This window comes from Pyxicephalus adspersus, chromosome 5, assembly GCF_032062135.1.
Source record: "Pyxicephalus adspersus chromosome 5, UCB_Pads_2.0, whole genome shotgun sequence".
Lineage (NCBI taxonomy): Eukaryota > Metazoa > Chordata > Amphibia > Anura > Pyxicephalidae > Pyxicephalus > Pyxicephalus adspersus.
Window position 1 is genome coordinate 100,048,119 of NC_092862.1, and position 15,924 is coordinate 100,064,042.

At 34.7% G+C, this 15,924-nt stretch overlaps 1 protein-coding gene and 1 long non-coding RNA gene across 2 annotated transcripts in view; one reads left to right on the forward strand and one right to left on the reverse strand.

The window, feature by feature from the left end:
- Positions 1 to 15,924, forward strand: part of CNTNAP2 (contactin associated protein 2) — a 902,024-nt gene that overhangs the window by 799,997 nt on the left and 86,103 nt on the right. The gene's annotated exons all lie outside the window — the stretch shown is intronic.
- The window catches only part of LOC140331324 (uncharacterized), a 32,751-nt gene continuing 22,562 nt past the window's right edge, over positions 5,736 to 15,924 (reverse strand). Inside the window, exon 3 of the long non-coding RNA XR_011920917.1 lies at positions 5,736 to 7,180. This is a non-coding gene — a long non-coding RNA (uncharacterized lncRNA). The remainder of the gene's footprint in view (positions 7,181 to 15,924) is intronic.

Here is a 15,924-nt window from a genome sequence, read left to right on the forward strand (position 1 = left end):
CGACAGATCGGGAATGACCACTATGCATTTCTATGCAAAAGAGCATAGCGGAGTGCTGCTTACTTGTTCTTCCCTTCCCATCTTCATATGGCTTGTGTGTACAGCATTTGTTCATTCATCTGTCACTGTAAGCAACAAAAGATAATTTCCAGCGACAGTCATATGACTTTCATCAAACATCTGTACAAGGTTTAAGATTCTGTATTCCAAAAAAGTCCTTAAAATTGTTAATTTACAGAGTAAATGTAAAGTTTTTTTGCAGGACTGCTGCTTTTCAATCTTTTTAGGCTTTGCCAACTTCTACGCACAGAACTGGTCACTCAAAGTGAACTTACTATACTGTTTTCCTTCTACCTGGGCATGATTTAGGCATAGTTTGACCATGTAATTAAATTAACTATTGTCTTAATTGACATTCCTAGATGTCATGGAGAGAGCCAGGGCCCCATCAAAATGTTGCAATAAAGCAAGATGAACTGTAGTTATCCCTCTGATAATACCAATGAAAATTATTTTAGTTTTATTAGCCTTTTAAACAGCCCACATTTCTCCATCCATATTATGTAAAACAGCTAAGCACTTTATAAATCTAATATGCTCAAAGATAAACCACTGGTCCTCTCACATCATCTCACATCCAACAACATTTGCCAAGTTTTCAGTTCCACAAGCCGTGAGAAAAAAATGTATTCCTCTTAAGAGATTTAAATGTATTTTAATGAGTTTTTTTTAATTAGAAGCACACAGCTTTGAGGAATGTGATTTCTAGAGATTGTAATTGGCCTGAAAAAGTGCAAATCAATCATGTTTAAAGTTGCAGGACTAAAATAAACAACCTAAATGGTAATTTTTGTTAAAAATGCTTTCTGCTGTGCTGAGGTCTCAAACCACCAACTACGAGGCTAATAATATGTTCTCATTATAGAGATTCCACAGGGGGGTTTAGTCGTAGTGGAGTCGACATGAAAAATGTTGTGCCTACGACCATTACATGTATAATAAAATTCTTATGTTAGATATGTTAAAACAGGAAAGGGCACAATATCTTTGTTTGTTCAATACACTAATTGGATAAGTAATTTTCTATTGACCCTAACCTTAATATAATTTCCAAGGTAGAGTGCAGGTAAAATATTCAGCTCACTCAATACAATGAACTACGTTGCTGTAAAACTCTTCCTTATTATAATCATAGATACTGTTGTGAAAATTCTGTTTTACCTGACATGTTCTGTTCACCTCAAGGGGAACACCAAGAATAAAATAGTTTTCCACTAGAAACACCATTGACTGTTATCAGCAGGCTGGAAAAACATGACTGGATAGTAATGGCACCAATGCTAACTAAAATCTCCATGTGGAACTATATTCACCTAACCTCCCTTGTCATACAGAAATGAAGAGTAGCACAACTGCATTGCAGCCACAAATGTGGGAGCTATTATTTTGGTCATCAACATCAAAGTGGGGGTTTTATTGCTGCACCAACACCAATTTGGAGGGTTAATATTATAGCCACTGATACCAATGATAAGATTATTTTACTTTTTTACATTTTCAATCAGAAGGTGCTTTAAAATTCCTTTTTGAATAGGCTTCGTAATTTAATGCACTGCATGACCACATCCTGCTAGCGTGTTACTCTCTCGGGGTGTCAAGGGCTGTGCATGAAGCCCTCATTAATATTTAAATTGACTACTACTGTTGTAGAATGTTTGCTGTAATCTGTAAAAACCTTTGACATACCTTGATATATAAGTACAGAGGTAGTTTGTGTTAAAGTTCTTATGCTGGTTGTTATGAATATGTACATTGTTTAGGTCCATATTTTAGGCACAGATGCACCCCACTGTTATTATTATTTTGAGATTTGTTGTATCTGTTACTAAAATAATATCTTATCTTAATAATATCTTAATATCTTAACAATATTTTATCTGCTTTATTTCTCCTAAACCAAGTATGGTGTTACAAATATGATACCCCTTTGCACCTCTCTATCCAGTTTTCTCATGGTCTGTTTAATTTAGGATTAATTATAGCAATGCCCTGGGTATATATAAATATTTACTTCATACTGGGTACCCCCCGCCCTGCATTGCAAGTAGGATCGTAATTTATCTGGGGCCTCCCTGGGAACCCTGGGGGAAGCAATGATGTGGTATGCAGTGATGGACAATAAGTGGGACCAGATTACATTGAGAGGGGCTTGAAGGGCCATGGTTAGCTAAAACCTTAACTTATGTTTATGGAACCATGTACAGATAAGGATAAAAAATACATAGGCAATAATAGGTTTAGGGTGCATATTCCAAAGGGTCGTTCCAAATCCCTCCAATAGAGAGTGGCCTGCCAATTATTAAATTTGAGGTGCTTACTTAGTGATATTTAAATAATTTTATTAACCTTCATGTTTGTTGTGAGAGGACATCCAAGCAACTTGATTAATTCTATAGAATTTCATACATAGAAATGCAATGCAGAAATGGCATCTATAAGGTGTTGTTTATTAGAAAGCAAGGTAATTTAATTTTTTCTTCCTATCAGATTTAAGGTCACTGTAATAAGATGATAAATAAAAGGAAGTTGCTAGTTGCCATGGTATTGTGTTTTACAGATAGTCGTAGCACCTTACACTACCTTAATAAATAGGCCTGGACATGTAATGTGTAGCCAAGATAAAATGACACAGCTTATAGAGACATTACCTGAACATTCCATGTCGCTGCTAAACAGCCACATCAATTCAGTATACACACCATAATCTTGTCATACACACTTAACTGAGAATCGAGACTTTCAATGCATATTGGACACAAGCTTATAAAATTATGTTGACTGATTTCATACTGTGACCGTTCAGGGCTTGTATAATGTCTCCGTGTTCATTTAGGTTATATATTGAGATGCATCAACCACTGGTTACAAATCTCAGTGCTCATAAAAAAAAGATTATTCTTCTTACCAAGTGATTTAACTCCTTGCTGTCAAATGCTTCATTTGCAATACGCTGATTTCAGTTCAGAAAGTTGATGACAAATCTTCAAGCCTTTTGCTAATGAGTTGTTGGTGCTCAGCAACATGTAAAAGCCTAATCTTGCATGAGCTTGGTTTAACCCATTGATGACAAGGCTAAGTTGAAATTGTCATAGTAAAATCATTCAGAATTTATCAACATGGACTTTGAATGTAGTTATTCGCAGGTCCAGGTTACATGACTGCTTCTTGAAGACACAATAAAGAAACTTCACTTAATAATTGTGATGAAAACTTACTTTCCAAAAAAATATGTGCAAGGAAATCTAATAAAACAGGAATTGTCCTTGAATATTATTAGATGGTTGGAGTCAGCAGAGCTTCATCATATTTACTAAGGTAAGGGAAATATTCCTTGCAGTGTGATAACGCACTTTGCTATGTGAACAGCTAATATGCCTTTAGTAAATCAATCCCCATGTCGGTATTTTAGATACAAAATCACCTGGCTAGCTTAATACAACCATTGTATTGGGAAAACATTGATGGGTAAACCTCACTTAAGAGATTAATGCTTGTGGTGACATTTGTTGCAAACTTTACAGATTATCTGTGAACATTTTATTCACTAATTACTTCTGGAATTAAGGTAATTTATGGCAGGCATAGGACAGTTTATGCAGTGTTGGTAAAGCCTAAAGTAAACCTTTCAACAATCCAGGCAATTCAAACGGAGCACATATGGGAAAAATGGTGCAACGATCGGTAGATCCAGCACAGTGGCAGCTGAAGTTATATGTTAAATTATATACTAATCTTGACATTTGTTGTAAACCTAGGCCTGCATGAACAATTAAATTCATTGCAGCTGGGATATTTATCTATGTGTGTACAGTTGACTCATTTTGCAGCATACCAAAGTCAATGTGTCTTCAATGAAATGTTTATAGACATGCAAAATATGCAGAAGTCTTTCGTAGCAAAGAAGCCTATAAATAAAAGAAAAGAATGGCTTTAAGATGGAGTTAGGATTTTTTTTTCATAGAACAGTTTGTCTCAAAACAGGCAGATTTTGGACATGATTTGAGCGGATTCACTCTTTCTAGACTAAGTGCCTGATTTATTAGGCTGCAGAGGATACACTTTCATCAGCGAAGCTGGGTGATCCATCAAACCTGGAATGGATTTCCTAAAATCATTTGCTATTTGTTAGCAAATGTTTTCATCCTGCACTAGATTCATTCCAGGTTTTTTGAAACATCCTGGTTCACCTAAAAAAATCTATCCTCTCCAGTCTTGGAGAGCTTTAATAAATCAGGCCCTAAGTCTGTACTACTTCAGGCATGCTTTAAACCAGGGGTCCTCAAACTTTTTAAACAGGGGGCCGGTTCACGGTCCCTCAGACTGTCGGGGGGCCATACAGGAGAAGATTCTTATGCACACTGCACAAAACGTATTTATTGTATAAAAAACACGAAAGAACAATACTATATGCACAGCACACTTGCCGATCATTAAAAAAAAAAGTGGCGTTTACTTTGGCTTTAAAATTGCTTGAGATTATTCCTTTGCATGGAAAATGCACAGATAAATTTGAATTTTCACTGTGTGTATTGAAAATGCAAATTTATCTTGCATTTTCCATGCAAATGAACAATCTCAAGCAATTCATTAATTTGCTTCTTTTTATACACCCTACCCTACACCCAACACTACCCCACACTTTTTATTAATTAAAAAAGGGCTGCTAAAAAAACTTTGTCAGTGTCTGCTACCTGTCACTCACTGCTGCCTTCATACATCGGCTGGATCACACTGCAGCACATGTGTACATGATCAATGTGCATAGTATGTTTATACTATTTACAAATGTACTTTGATCATGTACATTTGTCCTGCAGTGAGCAGGGAATGAAGGCAGCAATGAGTCTCTTCTCTGCTCAGTCTCTTCTCTGCCTGATGGCTTCAGCCGGACAGCTCCAGCGTTACCCCGGCAACAGTGGTGTCACGTGACCGAGTTCCCTGGAGTGCAGATGGCAGGCAGCCAGAGCTCAGGCAGGAGAAGCAGCCTCAGCAGCCGGGGGGGCCGGATGGAGAACCTCAGCGGGCCGTATTCGTCCCGCGGGCCGTAGTTTGAGGACCCCTGCTTTAAACAGTGTTTTAAAAAGCATCCAAAATACAATGCAAAAGCATTTTGTTTGAAGGAAATGAATAGTCTGTATGGATTATTTAGTTTTGCTTTGCAATGCATTATTTTTAATGAAGCACTGCTTTATTTTGCATGAAAGTTGTGTTGCCCCATGTTGCCTTATTGTTTGTGATACTGAAGCAAAGCCAAAGCATACTGTATCTACCTTGATATGCAGTCTGAAACTTTTTCAAAGCTAGTAGAGAGACAAGACCTTACGTTGTGTTCATGCACATTAGCATCTCACAAATGAGAGCTTGTAGCATGCATATCAACATCTCAAACAGAGCAGCTTGTACCATGTACCATCTCATATGAATAATGGAGGTTGTAGTCCTATAATGCCCAACACCAGACTCACCTTTACTCACCATAATTTTAGTAATGGGTGATGCCCCCAACACCTCAGTATTTGTGCAACAGTTGCCTGCCCCTGTCTTCACCCTAAATTAAGTTTGACAGTCTTTATGGTCATTTCATGTCTGCCCCCTTAATCCCTAGATGAGCACCAACCAGTAGCATCTAACCACTTATTTTTTTCCATGACTGTAGCAAACACATCCTTTCAGTCCAAGGGGTAATGCTGTGACACCACAGACTATATTTAATGAATATTTGTTTTATAAACAATGATTTATTACATGACAAAGGATTCCCAGAGCACTGCAGTAGAAGCTTGTCTATTTTTTTTTTTTTACTATGTCTGACTAAAGTTCAGACTGATCTATCTGATAAAGTCTGGTGAGACTAAAGATGGCTAAAAAAAATACAAAATATTTATTATTAATGTGATTGAAACTGTTGAAAAAAATTAATGTGACTGTAATATTGAACATATGTACAAAACTACTATAGCCTATATATGCTATGTAAATTTGGAATTTTATTTTTCATTTTTTTCATTGTTTCTAAAATTAAACTAATCTTATTTCTTGACTTCATTAATTCAATATGTGAAGCACATCTTTAATTTGTCAGTAATCTTAGGGAATCACCACATGTGTAATTATTTGGTAATGAGACATTATTTAAAATAGTTCCGTGACTGAATCATCCCAGTTGGCCACTTTTCACAACATGTAGCATGTCAGGAAATCTCGACTTATGGATCCTGTTGTAAGATGTATCATTGAAATTAGAAGTATGCACACTTGCATTCTAATTGCTTAATTGCTAGTTTAGTATATTAAACTGGTTGCAGACTGAGAAGGCAAGACCCATCATTGCAAAATTCTCTCAAAGAAATGTGTTTGATTATACCCTAGATAACTTAACTTAGAAGTCTTTTAGTTTTATCAAGGTAATTAAGGGAAAGTAATTAGCTGATAAATTAAACATTTTAGGTATAGTCAGGCAGATGCAAAGCTGTGTGTGTATAGTGGGATATACACAACAAAGCCCCAATTTGTAAAATGTAATGGTGTTATGGCACTGTATGTATACTAGTTTACTTGGGCAAATTATAGGGCTATTATTTTTTATTGAATGTGTGTTCATATAAAACATGTTATTAGTATGCTTACATCACAAAAATTGCAGTACAGTGTGACAATAATTTGGATCTAAATTATGCAATGTAGCATAAGCTTTGTTCAATTCCCTTTATAAATTCACAAGGGGGATTAGATTAAATAAAAAGAAGTAGTAAAAGATTAATTACATTTCATTTAAGAAATCTGTATAGAAAAAAGGTATCTTAGCAAGTGTTATGGTGGATGTGAGCAATCTAAAGTTAGGTTGATTGTAACAGTAATTCATTATCCATAATGTGCTTTTTATGTGTTGTCCAGATTAGTGGAGATCCAGGATAGTCAAATTCTTCTGAATTTCTCTGCCTGATTTGAAAGGAGGCCATCAGGTTGTTGTTTTTCTGCAAGGTTTTGTTGACTTTGGTAAAATCATAGGGCCATCTTGAAGGAGTTCCAAAGAAAATCCAAAAGTAGAAAGCATCAACTGAAATATATATTCTTTGACGATACTGTTACTGTTCCCCCAGAGTGTTTGCAGGTCAGGAACCTGAAAAATGAAGAATATATTATAATTTAGTTTATAACATTTGACTTGTGTCACAAGAGATATCAAGCTGAAGAAACTGGGTGATCCAGCCTCCCCTAAATAAGAGGGTGGCTTCAAAGCAGCCATTTTTCAGTTTGAATCTGTTGTGGAGTGACAATTCTTTATATAGAGAGATACTGTTTGTTTGTTTTTTGGTATTATTTTAATATTATTTTGGCATTGGTTTTGCGTTTGGTTTGACAATAGCTTGCGTATTACACTACAGTTGGCCAGAACTGAATAACAAGATTAGCCTATAGTCCTCAATGGAGTTTACAGCGAAGGTCACACAACTTTTCTTCTCAGTGTCTTGAGAAATTTGTCTCTGGCTACAAAGTTTTTCAATGGATCTACCATTTGGTGTTCCATGGTGTCTAGAAGCTGCACTGGGAAATGTAAATATTTTTAGATGCTGGCAATTCTGTAGCTAGTTCAAATGCTGGAAAGATTCAGTTGTTCAGCCAAAAAGCAACAGATTGGTATATTACTATCATAGAGATCTTTCATAAACGGCAGCTATATTTTTTTAGCAACATAAAAGTTAAGGATAATTATTTGTGAGTAAATTAAATATCTGTGTGATATAGCCCCACAACACCATGACCAATACTCAAGGCTTTGCTCACTAGTGAGATAAACAGTAAACAAAGGACATCTGCAGCAAGGATGCAATACCATAGATGAAGGTAAATGGTCTGTTAGCAATTCTGTCACTATTGACATGCCAGTGCCTGGACTGCCAGTCCTAATGATAGGCATACGCTATGCCATTTTCTCTTGATATTTTCGATCAATATTACAATCTTTTTGAAAAATTCAATTGAATTGAGAATACTAAAAGAATTCAATGTTCCATCTACTTGTTCAATACTAGATATACATATGATTATATAAATATATATATATATATATATATATATATACACATACATACATGTTGTCAATCAAAAATCCAAAAACCTCAAGACCTGAGGAGTGCCAGATTTTTTAAAATTCTGGATTTTTTTATACTTACCTCCACACACAGACCAGCCTTCCTCTCGCAGCACCGTGGACATCTGGCACAGTTCCAGGAAACAGGCAGCAATGACGTCTCAACATGTATTTAGTTTAGCAAGCAAGACCTAGCAGCTGTTTCTGCAGAACAGCGCCATCAAAACATTAGTGGCCAAACAGTGTACTACAGTCCCTGTATTGAAAATGTGATCCAAAGTTTATGCCGTAAAACTGAAAGAAATGGATTATCGATGGCCTGATTTTCGATTGTCAACCTGTGTATATAAAATATATAAATATATATATATATATATATTTAAATATATAATTGAGTTTACCATTATACCTCCTTGAAAACAAGATCATAACACAAAAGTAGTTTCAATTCCAAAATACAATGGTCAAACAATCACCAAAAAAATGCTTTACCCAGTTAATTTTCAATTGATATTATGCCAATATTGATTTCAGGATTATAAATAATTTTCATTGATCAGATGTTTTAGTCTAATCAATAGAAAATATTCCATATTGTATGGCTAGCTTACCATTGTATATTTCCCAAGGCTCTTCACAGATTTACCTGTGGAGTAATCAGTGGTGTCCTTTTAACACTGTTTAATATTTGTTTTCTCTGGTCTGGAAAACATGACATTGTAATGGTACTTGAGGGGAGAATTGAGAAACACCGTACTAAATATCTTATACTAGTTTGAACTTTTATTATTTTGCAAGTATCCCAATGAAAAAAATCAAGAGTAAGTAAGCAGAGAGAGAAGATGGATGAAGAAAGTGGAGAATACGATAAAAGGTGATGGTGTCAGAAGAATCACTGAGGTGATATGAGAATTAAGACATGCCTACTGAACCTTATCTTTCACACTGAAGGCTTTGACAGGGCAATCAGCACTAAACTCAGCTTAAGGTATATCACAGTGGGGTTAAAAGCATCAAAAATAAACGAAACAAGTTACCAAACTGCAGTGACCAAAAAAAAAAAGCAGGTGACCTGGATTTCAAAGATCAGCAAAGAAAGGTTATCAATAGATCAGAATATGTTCTATATGCAGAGGAAGAAATATATTTAAATTAATAAATTATTTGTGTTTAATATTTGCTCTCTATATCAATTCAATCAAGTTAGGTTCAAGCATGAAGGAAAATAATGGCTGCCATTGTCTAAACAGAGTTATAGGGAGGGTAAGGAGGTTTAATGGAGGTTATCCGGAGATCAGCTTTAAGTTCAACACACTGTTGTACCTTGTTGCCAAAGACATGAAATATGTTTTGTCCTTACTTTGCTTTTCTGTTTGCTATGGAGGAATGATTCAAGCCGAGTAGACACTTTAAAATCCACAGCTGATTGCCAGGTAACTGTATCCTTGATTGGCACATTCCTTTGGTGTCCATTTTTTCAGTAGAAGGCTGATTGTATCCAAGTAACCAGGCAGTTGGTTTTATCTCTGTTTAGCAAAACTAGTAAATAACTTGTGGTGATTTTTTATGCAAAAAGTTTTTTTTATTGTTCTAAATGATGGTAAAAAATATATATATGATGGTATGCTGTCTCACTTACCTATTAAACTGAATAAACATTACACATTATTAGGCCTAATGTATAAATATGGTCCAATAATAATTATATCTTTAGGACAGGCATGAATCTGAGAATCTGATTAGTATCTCATGGAGAGGAAACTATAATTAAGGTGGGTAAAAAATAAGGTGGCTTCTTTTTGAGAACATACCATTGTTTTAAGGAAAACCACAATAATTTATAGTAACTTGCATAGACCAATTTTGTAAGTCTCTGTTCTAGTAAATTGTATTTATTTTTAAAACAGGGCAAAATTATGTTTTATTTTTTCAAACACTCACAATTTGCAAGTTCTAAATAAAGTGTTCAGCATCTGTTATGTTATGCTAAATTCATATTTTGTGTATTCATAGGCCATTGTGAGTAATTTCTATTATGATTAGAAATTAGTATTATTGTAAATTATGATTAGTAATTATTATAATTAGCATTATTAGTATTCGTGGGAGCTGATGACAGTGTTACTATTGTCTGATTGCAGTAGTATAGTCATTCTATTTAAGCAAGTTCTCAGTAGGAAGAATTAATAGGGCATTTAGCATGGGAGTTCCGTTCTTCATTGGAATCCTCCCTCTCACCTACTCTTTTAACAGCTATATGGTAATATTTTTACCAAAGGCCACTGCCAACCAAATGAGAAGGAAAAACACAGGGCAGGACTGTGAGGGGCCACACTATTATTTTGTACATTGATTTGCTTTCCCTCTTACACAGATATAGTTGCATAATGACTTAAAAAGCATTTAATCACTAATCTTTGCATCTTTTGAAGAGTTGGTAGAGTTTGTAGTCTTACGTTGTGACTGTACAATAGATGCAAAACATATAAAAAAAAGCTACAAAAATACACTTTCCAAAGTTTGCATGCATGCATTTTTTAAACTTGGAATTTCAGTGTCAATATAAGAAAAAGAAAAGAAAAAAAAATGTCAGTTTTGCTTTTTAAGCTCTTCACAAGCACAACAATCAAATAGAAAATATAAAATAAAAAAAATATTTTGTTTAGAATTGAAAAGAACATTGAATTGTGTAAAAAGATATATAATAAATATACATGTGTCAAAAAATAAAAAAACAAAAAACAGTGGTGTGTCAATGTTTTTTTTAGCATAAAATAAGCATTTAACTATTGAATGCACCTATTTCTCATCTATTTATTTACATCTATTTATAATACCAACCTAACATTCACTCATTTTTACATTGGATGACAAAGGATTCCCAGATTGGATTACATTTTTCCATAATTACTACAGTTTTCTAATTAGAAAACTCAAACTGATCTTTTTTTTTTTTAACACATACAGTATGTGGTCATTTTATTAATAATATAAAGTTAGACAATAAAGCTTGTGAATTTATTTGCTGCATAATTTTGCCTGTTAAATGTTGATGTATTGACCCGTAAATATGTATTTTTTAGGTGATAATAACCATATTTACAAGTTTTTTTCCCCTAGAACATAAATATATACATACACATAAAACTGTTTTAAAATACATGATGAGTTCTAGTTTTATTTGTTTTAGTTCTATTTGACAGTTAATGACACATTAAAAATTCTTGGCACTTGTATCAAATTAACACTAACTACTACAGGCACATTGGTCAATACAGTCCAACCACATGTCACAAATGTCACACTAATTAACAATAGTTCATAATAACAAGCCATTAAAATCTAATCTCTAACCCAGCTTGCCCTCTTAGAATTCTAATTCCCCAATGTTAGGAAATTAAAAGTGAGCGTCTAGCAAAAGAAAAGGGAAAAGTAGGGGTACCTGTGGAAAAAGTCAATGCATGTGTTGTAAAAGTAAATAAGTATATGTTAAACATACAAAAATAATTGAGAAATATTGAATGCTCTGAAATTTCTCAGATTTATGTTGCTGGTCCTTAGAGTACCTGAAGCTAGTAAAGACAGTCACATTTAAAAGGGCCACGTAAGCCCATGATTGGATCCCAAATTACTTTATATAAGGTATATATTTAGAGCTAGTGTGATAGGACCCTATCACCATGCCATGATGGATCCCCCTCAACTCCCCCCATTCCTAATTCTTGTCCCTAATTTCGAAGAAATGCTTCCTGTGAATCAAAACGTCTTTACAATGTAATTATATAGAGCCTTACAAATAGTATATGCATTCATTTTATATAAACTGAACTGAAAATGTATTGCTCTTACTACCTGCAAAAATCTTTATATTGCCAAATGGCACTGGGTCATTTGACATTATAGTATTTCTGAACCACATAGCAGTCAAATAGTTTGCTATGGCTATATTTACACCCCTGTATGCTATAATACTCTCAGTATAATATCAATATTTTACTGTCTTATATTAATATCTGTAAACATACTAAAATTGCTTGACAAAAAAGTTTATACTTGAATACAGACCAATCTTTATATAAACTGAGTTACATATTTTACCTAAAAAGAATATAGGAATACATAGGGTCAATTTAGATTGGCTCTGATATGTGGAACGCCGCTCGCCCTATACACAGCTCCTGTAGTCAAAAAGATGTCCTTTCCATCTAAGAGTCTGTTATGTTTCTAAAGCCCACACTTTCTAAACCCCACAAAACATGTCTGTTTTTTTGCTGTGTCTAAGGTGGTGATCATATCATGTACAATAGTGGCTGGCGAGTTAGTCCAGAAGAGGGCTTGAAAAGTTTTTATGTATTGATGAAATTGCCGTTTATTACCAATGAATCGTCTATATACATCACCTTCCTTCCTTCATCTTTTGACAAAGCGCCTTTTTAATGCTGTGAAATGGTTGAGCACATCTAAGAGGCTCATTTGAAGTCTCTGACCATAGAAATGTTTCCTCTTTTATAATTTGATGCTAATTACTAGAATGGATAACAATGGGAATGCCTTGGTTTATTAATTATTTACCATCTTTGCAATCCATGTGTGGAATCATATGTGGATATCTATAAAGATGTTTTATACTGATGTCTTTGAATCAAAATAAAGTATATGTATGCATTTTTAATGGTAGTCCTGGTTATGCCAAAAAATCCAATGTTTCTGTATAGAAACTAAAAAATTGTTATGTATATATGGTGCTGGGATTAGACAATTTCTGACCACCAATGAGGAGAATATTTACTGAGGTGTTGCGTTATACAGAAATATATGAAAAAGAGCATAGAGGAAAATATTTTGACTCAAGAATAAACCTAGTTCACAAAATACAGCAGTATTGAATAAGCAGCAGTGAATAAAAATGCCCCCAAAAGTAATGTGAATAAAAATCCATGATGTGTTATTTTTAAAACCTTTATTTATAGGGGAGAAAAAATTAAATCATTCTGTAACACCTTTCCTACTTTTACAGGTTATGGTGTTTTGTAGTTTTAAGGTATTCATAATATGTCACCTGCTCTCAAATTATTTTTTGTGCATATTTGATGGCCTCTAGTAGATGGAGCCATTTTCTCATGTAAAGTGTGTCTCTGACAGCAAGAATTTGTTACACACTTACCTGAACACACAGTGCCATCTATTGGTGTGACCCAAGTATAAACCAAAAGTCTATTTCTTTTTATATGCAAGCATTAGTTTTGCAGCCATTTCACTCCACCAATATCACTTAATTCATATACACGTTTTATGGAGGTTATGTATCAGTCCTAAAGCAGGCCTCTGGGCACAAAAAGTACTAAATTAATATAGTTCTTAGTAGCCACAAAGGATATATGTACTATATAAGGAAAAAATGTCTTGCAAACCTAGATTTGTAAAATGGTGGTGAAGGTATCAATGCGCTGCACATACAATACCTGTACAGAGAGCAGAGCTATGAGAAAGACCCAGCAAGGTTTCCCACTACAATACTGCCTGCAGAAAATTATGGGGGTGGATACAAGACCAGTCGCACTGCACAACAGGCTTGACTGGTCTTTATTTCAGGAATTGTTTTATGGTGGATTGCTGTACAGATATGGAAGATATACACAGAGAACACCATGAATTACTTACTAATACAAAATGTGGACAATATTTGCTTAATTCAGATTTAGGTAATATAATTAATCCACCAGCGTGTTTCTATTAGGGTATCAGGAATTCCATGCATGTTTATATTCTTTCATTGACAGGTATTGTGTTGTATTATTATTTGGATATATTTAGTTCCAGAGTACTTAGTTAATACAATATAGTGAATCTTTTTTTTTTCTAGCACAGATTCAGATGTGTAATTTTCTTTTACATTTTTCTTTTACATTTTCATTCTAATTACACAATAGACAGGAGGATAAAACCTGTGAAAAAGAAACAGATGCATGAAGTGAACGCTCTTTTAATAAATCAGTCTACTGTATCTGATGCAGTTTGGTCTCAGGAGCTCTAAAAAGGGGAATTTCTTAACATTTCAAATTGAAGTACAGCTCAGCCTCTCACTATTGAGCTGAGGCATCTAGCAAGAGTGCACAGCCCTTAAAATTGCTTATTTTGCTGAGCAGTGAAGCAGCTCTGAGTCTACCTTCATCAACATGAAATCCTTCTTCCGGATTCCACGGTGACTGCTTTGCTCTATATACAGGTGATGAAAATCTCAATTATGAGTGCTGTTGATAGCTGCTTTTACAGTCCAGTATGTCTCTGCGCTGACGCCTACAGATGTCTTTTCCAATCCGCCACGCCTTGATGGCTGTGCTGTGATTTTCATGCTCTCTTAGAGATTGTCACAATATTTGCATTCAACCAATGAGGAGTTTAAAACTGAGCTTGCACATTACAGAACAGTGGCTTTAATATATATGCTCTGGATTATTATAAAGAAAAGCCTGTGCTTAAAAATATGGAGGCTGCCTTTGCTGACCTTTTCTTTGAAAGTTCTAGGTACTTGGCGGACATTAAAATCCTTTGGCTTTAGTAGTTTGACCCACTGACCAGGAACACGTTTGTAGATCAAGATTTCTGACATAGCCCTGGCTTTTTAACTCACATGATAGTTTCAGGCTAGTGACTTAAAACATTTTAAACCATAGATGGAGATTGAAATCTTTGCACTATACTTTTTCTATAAATGCATGTGGTTACAAGGTTTATTTCTTCAATCATAGGAGCCCATTCAGCCCAGGTACCTACTGGCAGCCAGAAACAGGCAGCAACCACTAAGCAATTGCAAATGCTTGTGCAGGTGTTTGGAAGTGGCTGCAAAGCCTAGGAGAATGGTTCCATTTTTTATTTTTATTATTTCAATTTTTATTTTCCATACATAAGTGGTAACAAGTGGTTCAGATTTAAGTCTTTGGAGGCAGCAGAGATGGCAAACCGCCCCTGGACATTGCATTTAGTGTTTAAAAATGTGCGGCAACGCTGCTGCCACCAACCACATGCAAAAAGGAAGTAAAACCAGATCAGCAGCTTTAAATGGTAAAAACCACTGGCAAAACACTATTGTAAACATGCCCTAAAGGGTAAGTACTTCTGCCCACATAATAAAATAATATTTTAGCATTTTGGTGTTAACTAGTGAGATGAATCCATTAATGAGTTAATCCAACTTTCCAGCCACTATTCACATAATGCTAAAAAAAAAAAAAAGTTTCTTACTGCTATTTACATATTCCCCATAGATCCTACCTAATATTATTTATGACAAATAGGTAAAGACGGAATTCAACAAAAAAAAGGAGACTCATTCTTAAAACAATCATAAAAATAGAACTATATATGCATTTAACTTATTTTAGGTATAGTGTCTACTCTTGTGTAGACTTCCAAAATCCTTGAGATGACTGATGGACACCTCTTCAATGTAATATCAGCAGCCCCAGCAGACTCAGATCTGTCACTCAAGTTTTACTTTATAGCAGTGTTTCTCAGCTACAGTTCCATGGAACCCTAGGTTTTTTCTAGAGTTTGATGGGGGCTCCTTATAAATTAAAAATTTGTACTTCTCAGGTCAGTTACCACTAACTCCAATGATTTTTTGTCTATCTGTAAGGGTGGCATTTTTCCCACTGGCTAGCAATGTATGTGCAATGTCCCTGTTCCCCACCACACTAATATACTGTGAGCTGTGAATTTTGTTATTATTGTCAGGGGTTCCCTAATACCTGAATTATTATTATTATTTTTTA